The sequence below is a fragment of the Euprymna scolopes genome, chromosome 43 (genome assembly GCF_053919585.1).
Source record: "Euprymna scolopes isolate OS-2025 chromosome 43, ASM5391958v1, whole genome shotgun sequence".
Taxonomy (NCBI): Eukaryota; Metazoa; Mollusca; class Cephalopoda; order Sepiida; family Sepiolidae; genus Euprymna; species Euprymna scolopes.
The window spans coordinates 280,783-301,692 of NC_136524.1; positions in this window are offsets into that span (position 1 = coordinate 280,783).

Consider the following 20,910-nt stretch of genomic DNA (forward strand, 5'->3'; position numbering starts at 1 on the left):
TATGCCATTTTTTGTTTGATTTAGAATACACAAAGGCGGCTAAATCTAGTAAGAGTTAGATCAGGTTAATACAGTAATTTTCCTTGATTTTATGCCATTTTTTCGTTTTATTTAGACTAAAAAAAGGCGGCTTAATCTAGTAAGACTAAGATTAAGTCTATATGGAAATTTTCCTAGATTGTATGCCATTTTTTGTTTGATTTAGAATACACAAAGGCGGCTAAATCTAGTAAGAGTTAGATCAGGTTAATACAGTAATTTTCCTTGATTTTATGCCATTTTTTCGTTTTATTTAGACTAAAAAAAGGCGGCTTAATCTAGTAAGACTAAGATTAACTCTATATGGAAATTTTCCTAGATTGTATGCCATTTTTTGTTTGATTTAGAATACACAAAGGCGGCTAAATCTAGTAAGAGTTAGATCAGGTTAATACAGTAATTTTCCTTGATTTTATGCCATTTTTTCGTTTTATTTAGACTAAAAAAAGGCGGCTTAATCTAGTAAGACTAAGATTAAGTCTATATGGAAATTTTCCTAGATTGTATGCCATTTTTTGTTTGATTTAGAATACACAAAGGCGGCTAAATCTAGTAAGAGTTAGATCAGGTTAATACAGTAATTTCCCTTGATTTTATGCCATTTTTTTCGTTTTATTTTGACTAAAAGAAGGCGGCTAAACCTCGTAAGACTTATATTAAGTCTATATGGAAATTTTCCTAGATTGTATGCCATTTTTTGTTTGATTTAGAATACACAAAGGCGGCTAAATCTAGTAAGAGTTAGATCAGGTTAATACAGTAATTTTCCTTGATTTTATGCCATTTTTTCGTTTTATTTAGACTAAAAAAAGGCGGCTTAATCTAGTAAGACTTAGATTAAGTCTATATGGAAATTTTCCTAGATTGTATGCCATTTTTTGTTTGATTTAGAATACACAAAGGCGGCTAAATCTAGTAAGAGTTAGATCAGGTTAATACAGTAATTTTCCTTGATTTTATGCCATTTTTTCGTTTTATTTTGACTAAAAGAAGGCGGCTAAACCTCGTAAGACTTATATTAAGTCTATATGGAAATTTTCCTAGATTGTATGCCATTTTTTGTTAGATTTAGACTACACAAAGGCAACTAAATCTAGTAAGAGTTAGATCAGGTTAATACAGTAATTTTCCTTGATTTTATGCCATTTTTTCGTTTTATTTTGACTAAAAGAAGGCGGCTAAACCTCGTAAGACTTATATTAAGTCTATATGGAAATTTTCCTAGATTGTATGCCATTTTTTGTTAGATTTAGACTACACAAAGGCAACTAAATCTAGTAAGAGTTAGATCAGGTTAATACAGTAATTTTCCTTGATTTTATGCCATTTTTTCGTTTTATTTAGACTAAAAAAAGGCGGCTTAATCTAGTAAGACTAAGATTAAGTCTATATGGAAATTTTCCTAGATTGTATGCCATTTTTTGTTTGATTTAGAATACACAAAGGCGGCTAAATCTAGTAAGAGTTAGATCAGGTTAATACAGTAATTTTCCTTGATTTTATGCCATTTTTTCGTTTTATTTAGACTAAAAAAAGGCGGCTTAATCTAGTAAGACTAAGATTAAGTCTATATGGAAATTTTCCTAGATTGTATGCCATTTTTTGTTTGATTTAGAATACACAAAGGCGGCTAAATCTAGTAAGAGTTAGATCAGGTTAATACAGTAATTTCCCTTGATTTTATGCCATTTTTTCGTTTTATTTAGACTAAAAAAAGACGGCTTAATCTAGTAAGACTAAGATTAAGTCTATATGGAAATTTTCCTAGATTGTATGCCATTTTTTGTTTGATTTAGAATACACAAAGGCGGCTAAATCTAGTAAGAGTTAGATCAGGTTAATACAGTAATTTCCCTTGATTTTATGCCATTTTTTCGTTTTATTTAGACTAAAAAAAGGCGGCTTAATCTAGTAAGACTAAGATTAAGTCTATATGGAAATTTTCCTAGATTGTATGCCATTTTTTGTTTGATTTAGAATACACAAAGGCGGCTAAATCTAGTAAGAGTTAGATCAGGTTAATACAGTAATTTCCCTTGATTTTATGCCATTTTTTCGTTTTATTTTGACTAAAAAAAGGCGGCTTAATCTAGTAAGACTAAGATTAAGTCTATATGGAAATTTTCCTAGATTGTATGCAATTTTTTGTTAGATTTAGACTACACGAAGGCAACTAAATCTAGTAAGAGTTAGATCAGGTTAATACAGTAATTTTCCTTGATTTTATGCCATTTTTTCGTTTTATTTAGACTAAAAAAAGGCGGCTTAATCTAGTAAGACTAAGATTAAGTCTATATGGAAATTTTCCTAGATTGTATGCCATTTTTTGTTAGATTTAGACTACACAAAGGCAACTAAATCTAGTAAGAGTTAGATCAGGTTAATACAGTAATTTTCCTTGATTTTATGCCATTTTTTCGTTTTATTTAGACTAAAAAAAGGCGGCTTAATGTAGTAAGACTAAGATTAAGTCTATATGGAAATTTTCCTAGATTGTATGCCATTTTTTGTTTGATTTAGAATACACAAAGGCGGCTAAATCTAGTAAGAGTTAGATCAGGTTAATACAGTAATTTTCCTTGATTTTATGCCATTTTTTCGTTTTATTTAGACTAAAAAAAGGCGGCTTAATCTAGTAAGACTAAGATTAAGTCTATATGGAAATTTTCCTAGATTGTATGCCATTTTTTGTTTGATTTAGAATACACAAAGGCGGCTAAATCTAGTAAGAGTTAGATCAGGTTAATACAGTAATTTCCCTTGATTTTATGCCATTTTTTCGTTTTATTTTGACTAAAAGAAGGCGGCTAAACCTCGTAAGACTTATATTAAGTCTATATGGAAATTTTCCTAGATTGTATGCCATTTTTTGTTAGATTTAGACTACACAAAGGCAACTAAATCGAGTAAGAGTTAGATCAGGTTAATACAGTAACTTTCCTTGATTTTATGCCATTTTTTCGTTTTATTTAGACTAAAAAAAGGCGGCTTAATCTAGTAAGACTAAGATTAAGTCTATATGGAAATTTTCCTAGATTGTATGCCATTTTTTGTTTGATTTAGAATACACAAAGGCGGCTAAATCTAGTAAGAGTTAGATCAGGTTAATACAGTAATTTTCCTTGATTTTATGCCATTTTTTCGTTTTATTTAGACTAAAAAAAGGCGGCTTAATCTAGTAAGACTAAGATTAAGTCTATATGGAAATTTTCCTAGATTGTATGCCATTTTTTGTTTGATTTAGAATACACAAAGGCGGCTAAATCTAGTAAGAGTTAGATCAGGTTAATACAGTAATTTTCCTTGATTTTATGCCATTTTTTCGTTTTATTTTGACTAAAAGAAGGCGGCTAAACCTCGTAAGACTTATATTAAGTCTATATGGAAATTTTCCTAGATTGTATGCCATTTTTTGTTAGATTTAGACTACACAAAGGCAACTAAATCTAGTAAGAGTTAGATCAGGTTAATACAGTAATTTCCCTTGATTTTATGCCATTTTTCGTTTTATTTTGACTAAAAGAAGGCGGCTAAACCTCGTAAGACTTATATTAAGTCTATATGGAAATTTTCCTAGATTGTATGCCATTTTTTGTTTGATTTAGAAGACACAAAGGCGGCTAAATCTAGTAAGAGTTAGATCAGGTTAATACAGTAATTTTCCTTGATTTTATGCCATTTTTTCGTTTTATTTAGACTAAAAAAAGGCGGCTTAATCTAGTAAGACTAAGATTAAGTCTATATGGAAATTTTCCTAGATTGTATGCCATTTTTTGTTTGATTTAGAATACACAAAGGCGGCTAAATCTAGTAAGAGTTAGATCAGGTTAATACAGTAATTTCCCTTGATTTTATGCCATTTTTTCGTTTTATTTTGACTAAAAGAAGGCGGCTAAACCTCGTAAGACTTATATTAAGTCTATATGGAAATTTTCCTAGATTGTATGCCATTTTTTGTTAGATTTAGACTACACAAAGGCAACTAAATCTAGTAAGAGTTAGATCAGGTTAATACAGTAATTTTCCTTGATTTTATGCCATTTTTTCGTTTTATTTAGACTAAAAAAAGGCGGCTTAATCTAGTAAGACTAAGATTAAGTCTATATGGAAATTTTCCTAGATTGTATGCCATTTTTTGTTTGATTTAGAATACACAAAGGCGGCTAAATCTAGTAAGAGTTAGATCAGGTTAATACAGTAATTTTCCTTGATTTTATGCCATTTTTTCGTTTTATTTAGACTAAAAAAAGGCGGCTTAATCTAGTAAGACTAAGATTAAGTCTATATGGAAATTTTCCTAGATTGTATGCCATTTTTTGTTTGATTTAGAATACACAAAGGCGGCTAAATCTAGTAAGAGTTAGATCAGGTTAATACAGTAATTTTCCTTGATTTTATGCCATTTTTTCGTTTTATTTAGACTAAAAAAAGGCGGCTTAATCTAGTAAGACTAAGATTAAGTCTATATGGAAATTTTCCTAGATTGTATGCCATTTTTTGTTTGATTTAGAATACACAAAGGCGGCTAAATCTAGTAAGAGTTAGATCAGGTTAATACAGTAATTTTCCTTGATTTTATGCCATTTTTTCGTTTTATTTTGACTAAAAGAAGGCGGCTAAACCTCGTAAGACTTATATTAAGTCTATATGGAAATTTTCCTAGATTGTATGCCATTTTTTGTTAGATTTAGACTACACAAACGCAACTAAATCTAGTAAGAGTTAGATCAGGTTAATACAGTAATTTTCCTTGATTTTATGCCATTTTTTCGTTTTATTTAGACTAAAAAAAGGCGGCTTAATCTAGTAAGACTAAGATTAAGTCTATATGGAAATTTTCCTAGATTGTATGCCATTTTTTGTTTGATTTAGAATACACAAAGGCGGCTAAATCTAGTAAGAGTTAGATCAGGTTAATACAGTAATTTCCCTTGATTTTATGCCATTTTTTCGTTTTATTTTGACTAAAAGAAGGCGGCTAAACCTCGTAAGACTTATATTAAGTCTATATGGAAATTTTCCTAGATTGTATGCCATTTTTTGTTAGATTTAGACTACACAAAGGCAACTAAATCGAGTAAGAGTTAGATCAGGTTAATACAGTAATTTTCCTCGATTTTATGCCATTTTTTCGTTTTATTTAGACTAAAAAAAGGCGGCTTAATCTAGTAAGACTAAGATTAAGTCTATATGGAAATTTTCCTAGATTGTATGCCATTTTTTGTTTGATTTAGAATACACAAAGGCGGCTAAATCTAGTAAGAGTTAGATCAGGTTAATACAGTAATTTTCCTTGATTTTATGCCATTTTTTCGTTTTATTTAGACTAAAAAAAGGCGGCTTAATCTAGTAAGACTAAGATTAAGTCTATATGGAAATTTTCCTAGATTGTATGCCATTTTTTGTTTGATTTAGAATACACAAAGGCGGCTAAATCTAGTAAGAGTTAGATCAGGTTAATACAGTAATTTTCCTTGATTTTATGCCATTTTTTCGTTTTATTTTTGACTAAAAGAAGGCGGCTAAACCTCGTAAGACTTATATTAAGTCTATATGGAAATTTTCCTAGATTGTATGCCATTTTTTGTTAGATTTAGACTACACAAAGGCAACTAAATCTAGTAAGAGTTAGATCAGGTTAATACAGTAATTTCCCTTGATTTTATGCCATTTTTCGTTTTATTTTGACTAAAAGAAGGCGGCTAAACCTCGTAAGACTTATATTAAGTCTATATGGAAATTTTCCTAGATTGTATGCCATTTTTTGTTAGATTTAGACTACACAAAGGCAACTAAATCTAGTAAGAGTTAGATCAGGTTAATACAGTAATTTTCCTTGATTTTATGCCATTTTTTCGTTTTATTTAGACTAAAAAAAGGCGGCTTAATCTAGTAAGACTAAGATTAAGTCTATATGGAAATTTTCCTAGATTGTATGCCATTTTTTGTTTGATTTAGAATACACAAAGGCGGCTAAATCTAGTAAGAGTTAGATCAGGTTAATACAGTAATTTTCCTTGATTTTATGCCATTTTTTCGTTTTATTTAGACTAAAAAAAGGCGGCTTAATCTAGTAAGACTAAGATTAAGTCTATATGGAAATTTTCCTAGATTGTATGCCATTTTTTGTTTGATTTAGAATACACAAAGGCGGCTAAATCTAGTAAGAGTTAGATCAGGTTAATACAGTAATTTCCCTTGATTTTATGCCATTTTTTCGTTTTATTTTGACTAAAAGAAGGCGGCTAAACCTCGTAAGACTTATATTAAGTCTATATGGAAATTTTCCTAGATTGTATGCAATTTTTTGTTAGATTTAGACTACACAAAGGCAACTAAATCTAGTAAGAGTTAGATCAGGTTAATACAGTAATTTCCCTTGATTTTATGCCATTTTTTTCGTTTTATTTTGACTAAAAGAAGGCGGCTAAACCTCGTAAGACTTATATTAAGTCTATATGGAAATTTTCCTAGATTGTATGCCATTTTTTGTTTGATTTAGAATACACAAAGGCGGCTAAATCTAGTAAGAGTTAGATCAGGTTAATACAGTAATTTCCCTTGATTTTATGCCATTTTTTCGTTTTATTTTGACTAAAAGAAGGCGGCTAAACCTCGTAAGACTTATATTAAGTCTATATGGAAATTTTCCTAGATTGTATGCCATTTTTTGTTAGATTTAGACTACACAAAGGCAACTAAATCTAGTAAGAGTTAGATCAGGTTAATACAGTAATTTTCCTTGATTTTATGCCATTTTTTCGTTTTATTTAGACTAAAAGAAGGCGGCTTAATCTAGTAAGACTAAGATTAAGTCTATATGGAAATTCTCCTAGATTGTATGCCATTTTTTGTTTGATTTAGACGACACAAAGGTTGCTACATCTAGTAAGACTTAGATCAGGTTGATACAGTAATTTCCCTGGATTTTATGCCATTTTTTCGTTTTATTTAGACTAAAAGAAGGCGGCTAAATCTAGTAAGACTTAGATTAAGTCTATATGGAAATTTTCCTAGATTGTATGCCATTTTTTGTAAGATTTAGACTACACAAAGGCAACTAAATCTAGTAAGAGTTAGATCAGGTTAATACAGTAATTTCCTTGATTTTATGCCATTTTTTCTTTTTATTTAGACTAAAAAAAGGCGGCTAAATCTAGTAAGACTTAGATTAAGTCTATATGGAAATTATCCTCGATTGTATGCCATTTTTTGTTTGATTTAGAATACACAAAGGCGGCTAAATCTAGTAAGAGTTAGATCAGGTTAACACAGTAATTTCCCTTGATTTTATGCCATTTTTTCGTTTTATTTAGACTAAAAAAAAGGCGGCTAAATCTAGTAAGACTTAGATTAAGTCTATATGGAAATTATCCTCGATTGTATGCCATTTTTTGTTTGATTTAGAATACACAAAGGCGGCTAAATCTAGTAAGAGTTAGATCAGGTTAATACAGTAATTTCCCTAGATTTTATGCCATTTTTTCGTTTTATTTAGACTAAAAAAAGGCGGCTACATCTCGTAAGAGTTAGATTAAGTCTATATGGAAAGTTTCCTTGATTGTATGCCATTTTTTGTTTGATTTAGACGACACAAAGACGGCTAAATCTAGTAAGAGTTAGATCAGGTTGATACAGTAATTTCCCTGGATTTTATGCCATTTTTTCGTTTTATTTAGACTAAAAGAAGGCGGCTAAATCTAGTAAGATTAGATTAAGTGTATATGGAAATTTTCCTAGATTGTATGCCATTTTTTGTTAGATTTAGACTACACAAAGGCAACTAAATCTAGTAAGAGTTAGATCAGGTTAATACAGTAATTTTCCTTGATTTTATGCCATTTTTTCGTTTTATTTAGACTAAAAAAAGGCGGCTAAATCTAGTAAGACTTAGATTAAGTCTATATGGAAATTATCCTCGATTGTATGCCATTTTTTGTTTGATTTAGACTACAAAAAGGCGGCTAAATCTAGTAAGAGTTATATCAGGTTCATACAGTAATTTCCCTTGATTTTATGCCATTTTTTCGTTTTATTTAGACTAAAAAAAGGCGGCTACATCTCGTAAGAGTTAGATTTAGTCTATATGGAAAGTTTCCTAGATTGTATACCATTTTTTGTTTGATTTAGACGACACAAAGACGGCTAAATCTAGTAAGAGTAAGATCAGGTTCATACAGTAATTTCCCTTGATTTTATGCCATTTTTTCGTTTTATTTGGACTAAAGATGGGCGGCTAAATCTAGTAAGACTTATATTAAGTCTATATGGAAATTTTCCTGGATTGTATGCCATATATTGTTTGATTTAGACTACAAAAAGGCGGCCCAATCTTGTACGAGTAAGATCAGGTTCATACAGTAATTTCCCTTGATTTTATGCCATTTTTTCGTTTTATTTAGACTAAAAAAAGGCGGCTTAATCTAGTAAGACTTAAATTACGTCTATATGGAAATTATCCTCGATTGTATGCCCTTTTTTGTTAGATTTAGACTACACAAAGGCAACTAAATCTAGTAAGAGTAAGATCAGGTTCATACAGTAATTTCCCTTGATTTTATGCTATTTTTTCGTTTTATGTAGACTAAGAAAAGGCGGCTAAATCTCGTAAGACTTAGATTAAGTCTATATGGAAATTATCCTTGATTGTATGCCATTTTTGTGTTTGATTTAGACTACAAAAAGGCGGCTAAATCTAGTAAGAGTTAGATCAGGTTAATACAGTAATTTCCCTTGATTTTATGCCATTTTTTCGTTTTATTTAGACTAAAGATGGGCGGCTAAATCTAGTAAGACTAAGATTAAGTCTATATGGAAAGTTTCCTAGATTGTATGCCATTTTTTGTTTGATTTAGACGACACAAAGACGGCTAAATCTAGTAAGAGTTAGATCAGGTTAATACAGTAATTTCCCTTGATTTTATGCCATTTTTTCGTTTTATTTAGACTAAAAAAAGGCGGCTAAATCTAGTAAGACTTAGATTAAGTCTATATGGAAATTATCCTCGATTGTATGCCATTTTTTGTTTGATTTAGACTACAAAAAGGCGGCTAAATCTAGTAAGAGTTATATCAGGTTCATACAGTAATTTCCCTTGATTTTATGCCATTTTTTCGTTTTATTTAGACTAAAAAAAGGCGGCTACATCTCGTAAGAGTTAGATTAAGTCTATATGGAAATTTTCCTAGATTGTATGCCATTTTTTGTTTGATTTAGACGACACAAAGACGGCTAAATCTAGTAAGAGTTAGATCAGGTTAATACAGTAATTTTCCTAGATTTCATGCCATTTTTTCGTTTTATTTAGACTAAAAGAAGGCGGCTAAATCTCGTAAGACTTAGATTAAGTCTATATGGAAATTTTCCTCGATTGTATGGCATTTTTTGTAAGATTTAGACTACACAAAGGCAACTAAATCTAGTAAGAGTTAGATCAGGTTAATACAGTAATTTCCCTTGATTTTATGCCATTTTTTCGTTTTATTTAGACTAAAAAAGGGCGGCTAAATCTAGTAAGACTTATATTAAGTCTATATGGAAATTTTCCTGGATTGTATGCCATATATTGTTTGATTTAGACTACAAAAAGGCGGCCCAATCTTGTAAGAGTTAGATCAGGTTCATACAGTAATTTCCCTTCTTTTTATGCCATTTTTTCGTTTTATTTAGACTAAAAAAAGGCGGCTTAATCTAGTAAGACTTAAATTACGTCTATATGGAAATTATCCTAGATTGTATGCCCTTTTTTGTTAGATTTAGACTACACAAAGGCAACTAAATCTAGTAAGAGTAAGATCAGGTTCATACAGTAATTTCCCTTGATTTTATGCAATTTTTTCGTTTTATGTAGACTAAGAAAAGGCGGCTAAATCTCGTAAGACTTAGATTAAGTCTATATGGAAATTATCCTTGATTGTATGCCATTTTTGTGTTTGATTTAGACTACAAAATGGCGGCTAAATCTAGTAAGAGTTAGATCAGGTTAATACAGTAATTTCCCTTGATTTTATGCCATTTTTTCGTTTTATTTAGACTAAAGATGGGCGGCTAAATCTAGTAAGACTAAGATTAAGTCTATATGGAAAGTTTCCTAGATTGTATGCCATTTTTTGTTTGATTTAGACGACACAAAGACGGCTAAATCTAGTAAGAGTTAGATCAGGTTAATACAGTAATTTCCCTTGATTTTATGCCATTTTTTCGTTTTATTTAGACTAAAAAAAGGCGGCTAAATCTAGTAAGACTTAGATTAAGTCTATATGGAAATTTTCCTGGATTGTATGCCATATATTGTTTGATTTAGACTACAAAAAGGCGGCTAAATCTAGTAAGAGTTAGATCAGGTTAATACAGTAATTTCCCTTGATTTATTCCATTTTTTTCGTTTTATTTAGACTAAAAAAAAGCGGCTTAATCTAGTAAGACTTAGATTAAGTCTATATGGAAATTTTCCTCGATTGTATGCCCTTTTTTGTTAGATTTAGACTACAAAAAGGCGGCTAAATCTAGTAAGAGTTAGATCAGGTTCATACAGTAATTTCCCTTGATTTTATGCCATTTTTTCGTTTTATTTAGACTAAAAAAAGGCGGCTAAATCTAGTAAGACTTAGATTAAGTCTATATGGAAATTATCCTCGATTGTATGCCATTTTTTGTTTGATTTAGAATACACAAAGGCGGCTAAATCTAGTAAGAGTTAGATCAGGTTAATACAGTAATTTCCCTAGATTTTATGCCATTTTTTCGTTTTATTTAGACTAAAAGAAGGCGGCTAAATCTCGTAAGACTTAGATTAAGTCTATATGGAAATTTTCCTGGATTGTATGCCATATATTGTTTGATTTAGACTACAAAAAGGCGGCCCAATCTTGTAAGAGTTAGATCAGGTTCATACAGTAATTTCCCTTCATTTTATGCCATTTTTTCGTTTTATTTAGACTAAAAAAAGGCGGCTTAATCTAGTAAGACTTAAATTAAGTCTATATGGAAATTATCCTCGATTGTATGCCCTTTTTTGTTAGATTTAGACTACACAAAGGCAACAAAATCTAGTAAGAGTAAGATCAGGTTCATACAGTAATTTCCCTTGATTTTATGAATTTTTTCGTTTTATGTAGACTAAGAAAAGGCGGCTAAATCTCGTAAGACTTAGATTAAGTCTATATGGAAATTATCCTTGATTGTATGCCATTTTTTTGTTTGATTTAGACTACAAAAAGGCGGCTAAATCTAGTAAGAGTTAGATCAGGTTAATACAGTAATTATCCTTGATTTTATGCCATTTTTTCGTTTTATTTAGACTAAAGATGGGCGGCTAAATCTAGTAAGACTAAGATTAAGTCTATATGGAAAGTTTCCTAGATTGTATGCCATTTTTTGTTTGATTTAGACGACACAAAGACGGCTAAATCTAGTAAGAGTTAGATCAGGTTAATACAGTAATTTCCCTTGATTTTATGCCATTTTTTCGTTTTATTTAGACTAAAAAAAGGCGGCTAAATCTAGTAAGACTTAGATTAAGTCTATATGGAAATTTTCCTGGATTGTATGCCATATATTGGTTGATTTAGACTACAAAAAGGCGGCTAAATCTAGTAAGAGTTAGATCAGGTTAATACAGTAATTTCCCTTGATTTTATGCCATTTTTTCGTTTTATTTAGACTAAAGAAAGGCGACTACATCTAGTAAGACTTAGATTAAGTCTATATGGAAATTTTCCTCGATTGTATGCCATTTTTTTGTTAGATTTAGACTACAAAAAGACGGCTAAATCTAGTAAGAGTTAGATCAGGTTCATACAGTAATTTCCCTTGATTTTATGCCATTTTTTCGTTTTATTTAGACTAAAAAAAGGCGGCTGAATCTCGTAAGATTTAGATTAAGTCTATATGGAAATTTTCCTCGATTGAAGACCTTTTTTTTTGATAGATTAGGCTACACAAAGGCAACTAAATCTAGTAAGAGTTAGATCAGGTTAATACAGTAATTTCCCTTGATTTTATGCCATTTTTTCTTTTTATTTAGACTAAAAAAAGGCGACTAAATCTCGTAAGATTAGATTAAGTCTATATGGAAATTTACCTCGATTGTATGCCATTTTTTTGTTTGATTTAGACTACACAAAGGCGGCTAAATCTTGTAAGAGTTAGATCAGGTTAATACAGTAATTTCCCTTGATTTTATGCCATTTTTTCGTTTTATTTAGACTAAAGAAAGGCGACTACATCTAGTAAGACTTCGATTAAGTCTATATGGAAATTTTCCTCGATTGTATGCCATTTTTTTGTTTGATTTAGACTACAAAAAGGCGGCTAAATCTAGTAAGAGTTAGATCAGGTTAATACAGTAATTTCCCTTGATTTTATGCCATTTTTTTGTTTTATTTAGACTAAAAAAAGGCGGCTAAATCTCGTAAGACTTAGATTAAGTCTATATGGAAATTTTCCTCGATTGTATGCCATTTTTTTGTTAGATTTAGACTACACAAAGGCAACTAAATCTAGTAAGAGTAAGATCAGGTTCATACAGTAATTTCCCTTGATTTTATGCCATTTTTTCGTTTTATGTAGACTAAAAAAAGGCGGCTAAATCTCGTAAGATTAGATTAAGTCTATATGGAAATTATCCTTGATTGTATGCCATTTTTTTGTTTGATTTAGACTACACAAAGGCAACTAAATCTAGTAAGAGTTAGATCAGGTTAATACAGTAATTTCCCTTGATTTTATGCCATTTTTTCGTTTTATTTAGACTAAAAAAAGGCGGCTAAATCTCGTAAGACTTAGATTCAGTCTATATGGAAATTTTCCTCGATTGTATGCCATTTTTTTGTAAGATTAGGCTACACAAAGGCAACTAAATCTAGTAAGAGTTAGATCAGGTTCATACAGTAATTTCCCTTGATTTTATGCCATTTTTTCGTTTTATTTAGACAAAAAAAAGGCGGCTAAATCTCGTAAGACTTAGATTCAGTCTATATGGAAATTTTCCTATATTGTATGCCATTTTTTTGTTAGATTAGGCTACACAAAGGCAACTAAATCTAGTAAGAGTTATATCAGGTTAATACAGTAATTTCCCTTGATTGTATGCCATTTTTTCGTTTTATTTAGACTAAAAAAAGGCGGCTAAATCTCGTAAGACTTAGATTCAGTCTATATGGAAATTTTCCTCGATTGTATGCCATTTTTCTGTTAGATTAGGCTACACAAAGGCAACTAAATCTAGTAAGAGTTATATCAGGTTAATACAGTAATTTCCCTTGATTGTATGCCATTTTTTCGTTTTATTTAGACTAAAAAAAGGCGGCTAAATCTCGTAAGACTTAGATTCAGTCTATATGGAAATTTTCCTCGATTGTATGCCATTTTTCTGTTAGATTAGGCTACACAAAGGCAACTAAATCTAGTAAGAGTTAGATCAGGTTAATACAGTAATTTCCCTTGATTTTATGCCATTTTTTCGTTTTATTTAGACTAAAAAAAGGTGGCTAAATCTCGTAAGACTTAGATTAAGTCTATATGGAAATTATCCTTGATTGTATGCCATTTTTTTTTGTTTGATTTAGACTACAAAAAGGCGGCTAAATCTAGTAAGAGTTAGATCAGGTTCATACAGTAATTTCCTTTGATTTTATGCCATTTTTTCGTTTTATTTAGACTAAAAAAAGCGGCTTAATCTAGTAAGACTTAGATTAAGTCTATATGGACATTTTCCTAGATTGTATGCCATTTTTTGTTTGATTTAGACGACACAAAGGCGGCTAAATCTAGTAAGAGTTAGATCAGGTAAATACAGTAATTTCCCTTGATTTTATGCCATTTTTTCGTTTTATTTAGACTAAAGATGGGCGGCTAAATCTAGTAAGACTAAGATTAAGTCTATATGGAAAGTTTCCTAGATTGTATGCCATTTTTTTTTTGATTTAGACGACACAAAGACGGCTAAATCTAGTAAGAGTTAGATCAGGTTAATACAGTAATTTCCCTTGATTTTATGCCATTTTTTCGTTTTATTTAGACTAAAAAAAGGCGGCTAAATCTAGTAAGACTTAGATTAAGTCTATATGGAAATTTTCCTGGATTGTATGCCATATATTGTTTGATTTAGACTACAAAAAGGCGGCTAAATCTAGTAAGAGTTAGATCAGGTTAATACAGTAATTTCCCTTGATTTATTCCATTTTTTTCGTTTTATTTAGACTAAAAAAAAGCGGCTTAATCTAGTAAGACTTAGATTAAGTCTATATGGAAATTTTCCTCGATTGTATGCCCTTTTTTGTTAGATTTAGACTACAAAAAGGCGGCTAAATCTAGTAAGAGTTAGATCAGGTTAATACAGTAATTTCCCTAGATTTTATGCCATTTTTTCGTTTTATTTAGACTAAAAGAAGGGTGCTAAATCTCGTAAAACTTAGATTAAGTCTATATGGAAATTTTCCTCGATTGTATGGCATTTTTTTGTTAGATTTAGACTACACAAAGGCAACTAAATCTAGTAAGAGTTAGATCAGGTTCATACAGTAATTTCCCTTGATTTTATGCCATTTTTTCGTTTTATTTAGACTAAAAAAAGGCGGCTAAATCTAGTAAGACTTAGATTAAGTCTATATGGAAATTATCCTCGATTGTATGCCATTTTTTGTTTGATTTAGAATACACAAAGGCGGCTAAATCTAGTAAGAGTTATATCAGGTTCATACAGTAATTTCCCTTGATTTTATGCCATTTTTTCGTTTTATTTAGACTAAAAAAAGGCGGCTACATCTCGTAAGAGTTAGGTTAAGTCTATATGGAAAGTTTCCTAGATTGTATGCCATTTTTTGTTTGATTTAGACGACACAAAGACGGCTAAATCTAGTAAGAGTTAGATCAGGTTAATACAGTAATTTCCCTAGATTTTATGCCATTTTTTCGTTTTATTTAGACTAAAAGAAGGCGGCTAAATCTCGTAAGACTTAGATTAAGTCTATATGGAAATTTTCCTCGATTGTATGGCATTTTTTGTAAGATTAAGACTACACAAAGGCAACTAAATCTAGTAAGAGTTAGATCAGGTTGATACAGTAATTTCCCTGGATTTTATGCCATTTTTTCGTTTTATTTAGACTAAAAGAAGGCGGCTAAATCTAGTAAGATTAGATTAAGTGTATATGGAAATTTTCCTAGATTGTATGCCATTTTTTGTTAGATTTAGACTACACAAAGGCAACTAAATCAAGTAAGAGTTAGATCAGGTTAATACAGTAATTTTCCTTGATTTTATGCCATTTTTTCGTTTTATTTAGACTAAAAAAAGGCGGCTAAATCTAGTAAGACTTAGATTAAGTCTATATGGAAATTATCCTCGATTGTATGCCATTTTTTGTTTGATTTAGACTACAAAAAGGCGGCTAAATCTAGTAAGAGTTATATCAGGTTCATACAGTAATTTCCCTTGATTTTATGCCATTTTTTCGTTTTATTTAGACTAAAAAAAGGCGGCTACATCTCGTAAGAGTTAGATTTAGTCTATATGGAAAGTTTCCTAGATTGTATACCATTTTTTGTTTGATTTAGACGACACAAAGACGGCTAAATCTAGTAAGAGTAAGATCAGGTTCATACAGTAATTTCCCTTGATTTTATGCCATTTTTTCGTTTTATTTGGACTAAAGATGGGCGGCTAAATCTAGTAAGACTTATATTAAGTCTATATGGAAATTTTCCTGGATTGTATGCCATATATTGTTTGATTTAGACTACAAAAAGGCGGCCCAATCTTGTACGAGTTAGATCAGGTTCATACAGTAATTTCCCTTGATTTTATGCCATTTTTTCGTTTTATTTAGACTAAAAAAAGGCGGCTTAATCTAGTAAGACTTAAATTACGTCTATATGGAAATTATCCTCGATTGTATGCCCTTTTTTGTTAGATTTAGACTACACAAAGGCAACTAAATCTAGTAAGAGTAAGATCAGGTTCATACAGTAATTTCCCTTGATTTTATGCTATTTTTTCGTTTTATGTAGACTAAGAAAAGGCGGCTAAATCTCGTAAGACTTAGATTAAGTCTATATGGAAATTATCCTTGATTGTATGCCATTTTTGTGTTTGATTTAGACTACAAAAAGGCGGCTAAATCTAGTAAGAGTTAGATCAGGTTAATACAGTAATTTCCCTTGATTTTATGCCATTTTTTCGTTTTATTTAGACTAAAGATGGGCGGCTAAATCTAGTAAGACTAAGATTAAGTCTATATGGAAAGTTTCCTAGATTGTATGCCATTTTTTGTTTGATTTAGACGACACAAAGACGGCTAAATCTAGTAAGAGTTAGATCAGGTTAATACAGTAATTTCCCTTGATTTTATGCCATTTTTTCGTTTTATTTAGACTAAAAAAAGGCGGCTAAATCTAGTAAGACTTAGATTAAGTCTATATGGAAATTATCCTCGATTGTATGCCATTTTTTGTTTGATTTAGACTACAAAAAGGCGGCTAAATCTAGTAAGAGTTATATCAGGTTCATACAGTAATTTCCCTTGATTTTATGCCATTTTTTCGTTTTATTTAGACTAAAAAAAGGCGGCTACATCTCGTAAGAGTTAGATTAAGTCTATATGGAAATTTTCCTAGATTGTATGCCATTTTTTGTTTGATTTAGACGACACAAAGACGGCTAAATCTAGTAAGAGTTAGATCAGGTTAATACAGTAATTTTCCTAGATTTCATGCCATTTTTTCGTTTTATTTAGACTAAAAGAAGGCGGCTAAATCTCGTAAGACTTAGATTAAGTCTATATGGAAATTTTCCTCGATTGTATGGCATTTTTTGTAAGATTTAGACTACACAAAGGCAACTAAATCTAGTAAGAGTTAGATCAGGTTAATACAGTAATTTCCCTTGATTTTATGCCATTTTTTCGTTTTATTTAGACTAAAAAAGGGCGGCTAAATCTAGTAAGACTTATATTAAGTCTATATGGAAATTTTCCTGGATTGTATGCCATATATTGTTTGATTTAGACTACAAAAAGGCGGCCCAATCTTGTAAGAGTTAGATCAGGTTCATACAGTAATTTCCCTTCTTTTTATGCCATTTTTTCGTTTTATTTAGACTAAAAAAAGGCGGCTTAATCTAGTAAGACTTAAATTACGTCTATATGGAAATTATCCTAGATTGTATGCCCTTTTTTGTTAGATTTAGACTACACAAAGGCAACTAAATCTAGTAAGAGTAAGATCAGGTTCATACAGTAATTTCCCTTGATTTTATGCAATTTTTTCGTTTTATGTAGACTAAGAAAAGGCGGCTAAATCTCGTAAGACTTAGATTAAGTCTATATGGAAATTATCCTTGATTGTATGCCATTTTTGTGTTTGATTTAGACTACAAAATGGCGGCTAAATCTAGTAAGAGTTAGATCAGGTTAATACAGTAATTTCCCTTGATTTTATGCCATTTTTTCGTTTTATTTAGACTAAAGATGGGCGGCTAAATCTAGTAAGACTAAGATTAAGTCTATATGGAAAGTTTCCTAGATTGTATGCCATTTTTTTTTTGATTTAGACGACACAAAGACGGCTAAATCTAGTAAGAGTTAGATCAGGTTAATACAGTAATTTCCCTTGATTTTATGCCATTTTTTCGTTTTATTTAGACTAAAAAAAGGCGGCTAAATCTCGTAAGACTTAGATTCAGTCTATATGGAAATTTTCCTGGATTGTATGCCATATATTGTTTGATTTAGACTACAAAAAGGCGGCTAAATCTAGTAAGAGTTAGATCAGGTTAATACAGTAATTTCCCTTGATTTATTCCATTTTTTTCGTTTTATTTAGACTAAAAAAAAGCGGCTTAATCTAGTAAGACTTAGATTAAGTCTATATGGAAATTTTCCTCGATTGTATGCCCTTTTTTGTTAGATTTAGACTACAAAAAGGCGGCTAAATCTTGTAAGAGTTAGATCAGGTTCATACAGTAATTTCCCTTGATTTTATGCCATTTTTTCGTTTTATTTAGACTAAAAAAAGGCGGCTAAATCTAGTAAGACTTAGATTAAGTCTATATGGAAATTATCCTCGATTGTATGCCATTTTTTGTTTGATTTAGAATACACAAAGGCGGCTAAATCTAGTAAGAGTTATATCAGGTTCATACAGTAATTTCCCTTGATTTTATGCCATTTTTTCGTTTTATTTAGACTAAAAAAAGGCGGCTACATCTCGTAAGAGTTAGGTTAAGTCTATATGGAAAGTTTCCTAGATTGTATGCCATTTTTTGTTTGATTTAGACGACACAAAGACGGCTAAATCTAGTAAGAGTTAGATCAGGTTAATACAGTAATTTCCCTAGATTTTATGCCATTTTTTCGTTTTATTTAGACTAAAAGAAGGCGGCTAAATCTCGTAAGACTTAGATTAAGTCTATATGGAAATTTTCCTGGATTGTATGCCATATATTGTTTGATTTAGACTACAAAAAGGCGGCCCAATCTTGTAAGAGTTAGATCAGGTTCATACAGTAATTTCCCTTCATTTTATGCCATTTTTTCGTTTTATTTAGACTAAAAAAAGGCGGCTTAATCTAGTAAGACTTAAATTAAGTCTATATGGAAATTATCCTCGATTGTATGCCCTTTTTTGTTAGATTTAGACTACACAAAGGCAACTAAATCTAGTAAGAGTTAGATCAGGTTAATACAGTAATTTCCCTAGATTTTATGCCATTTTTTCGTTTTATTTAGACTAAAAGAAGGGTGCTAAATCTCGTAAGACTTAGATTAAGTCTATATGGAAATTTTCCTCGATTGTATGGCATTTTTTTGTTAGATTTAGACTACACAAAGGCAACTAAATCTAGTAAGAGTTAGATCAGGTTCATACAGTAATTTCCCTTGATTTTATGCCATTTTTTCGTTTTATTTAGACTAAAAAAAGGCGGCTAAATCTAGTAAGACTTAGATTAAGTCTATATGGAAATTATCCTCGATTGTATGCCATTTTTTGTTTGATTTAGAATACACAAAGGCGGCTAAATCTAGTAAGAGTTATATCAGGTTCATACAGTAATTTCCCTTGATTTTATGCCATTTTTTCGTTTTATTTAGACTAAAAAAAGGCGGCTACATCTCGTAAGAGTTAGGTTAAGTCTATATGGAAAGTTTCCTAGATTGTATGCCATTTTTTGTTTGATTTAGACGACACAAAGACGGCTAAATCTAGTAAGAGTTAGATCAGGTTAATACAGTAATTTCCCTAGATTTTATGCCATTTTTTCGTTTTATTTAGACTAAAAGAAGGCGGCTAAATCTCGTAAGACTTAGATTAAGTCTATATGGAAATTTTCCTCGATTGTATGGCATTTTTTGTAAGATTAAGACTACACAAAGGCAACTAAATCTAGTAAGAGTTAGATCAGGTTGATACAGTAATTTCCCTGGATTTTATGCCATTTTTTCGTTTTATTTAGACTAAAAGAAGGCGGCTAAATCTAGTAAGATTAGATTAAGTGTATATGGAAATTTTCCTAGATTGTATGCCATTTTTTGTTAGATTTAGACTACACAAAGGCAACTAAATCTAGTAAGAGTTAGATCAGGTTAATACAGTAATTTCCCTTGATTTTATGCCATTTTTTCGTTTTATTTAGACTAAAAAAAGGCGGCTAAATCTAGTAAGACTTAGATTAAGTCTATATGGAAATTATCCTCGATTGTATGCCATTTTTTGTTTGATTTAGACTACAAAAAGGCGGCTAAATCTAGTAAGAGTTATATCAGGTTCATACAGTAATTTCCCTTGATTTTATGCCATTTTTTCGTTTTATTTAGACTAAAAAAAGGCGGCTACATCTCGTAAGAGTTAGATTTAGTCTATATGGAAAGTTTCCTAGATTGTATACCATTTTTTGTTTGATTTAGACGACACAAAGACGGCTAAATCTAGTAAGAGTAAGATCAGGTTCATACAGTAATTTCCCTTGATTTTATGCCATTTTTTCGTTTTATTTGGACTAAAGATGGGCGGCTAAATCTAGTAAGACTTATATTAAGTCTATATGGAAATTTTCCTGGATTGTATGCCATATATTGTTTGATTTAGACTACAAAAAGGCGGCCCAATCTTGTACGAGTTAGATCAGGTTCATACAGTAATTTCCCTTGATTTTATGCCATTTTTTCGTTTTATTTAGACTAAAAAAAGGCGGCTTAATCTAGTAAGACTTAAATTACGTCTATATGGAAATTATCCTCGATTGTATGCCCTTTTTTGTTAGATTTAGACTACACAAAGGCAACTAAATCTAGTAAGAGTAAGATCAGGTTCATACAGTAATTTCCCTTGATTTTATGCTATTTTTTCGTTTTATGTAGACTAAGAAAAGGCGGCTAAATCTCGTAAGACTTAGATTAAGTCTATATGGAAATTATCCTTGATTGTATGCCATTTTTGTGTTTGATTTAGACTACAAAAAGGCGGCTAAATCTAGTAAGAGTTAGATCAGGTTAATACAGTAATTTCCCTTGATTTTATGCCATTTTTTCGTTTTATTTAGACTAAAGATGGGCGGCTAAATCTAGTAAGACTAAGATTAAGTCTATATGGAAAGTTTCCTAGATTGTATGCCATTTTTTGTTTGATTTAGACGACACAAAGACGGCTAAATCTAGTAAGAGTTAGATCAGGTTAATACAGTAATTTCCCTTGATTTTATGCCATTTTTTCGTTTTATTTAGACTAAAAAAAGGCGGCTAAATCTAGTAAGATTTAGATTAAGTCTATATGGAAATTATCCTCGATTGTATGCCATTTTTTGTTTGATTTAGACTACAAAAAGGCGGCTAAATCTAGTAAGAGTTATATCAGGTTCATACAGTAATTTCCCT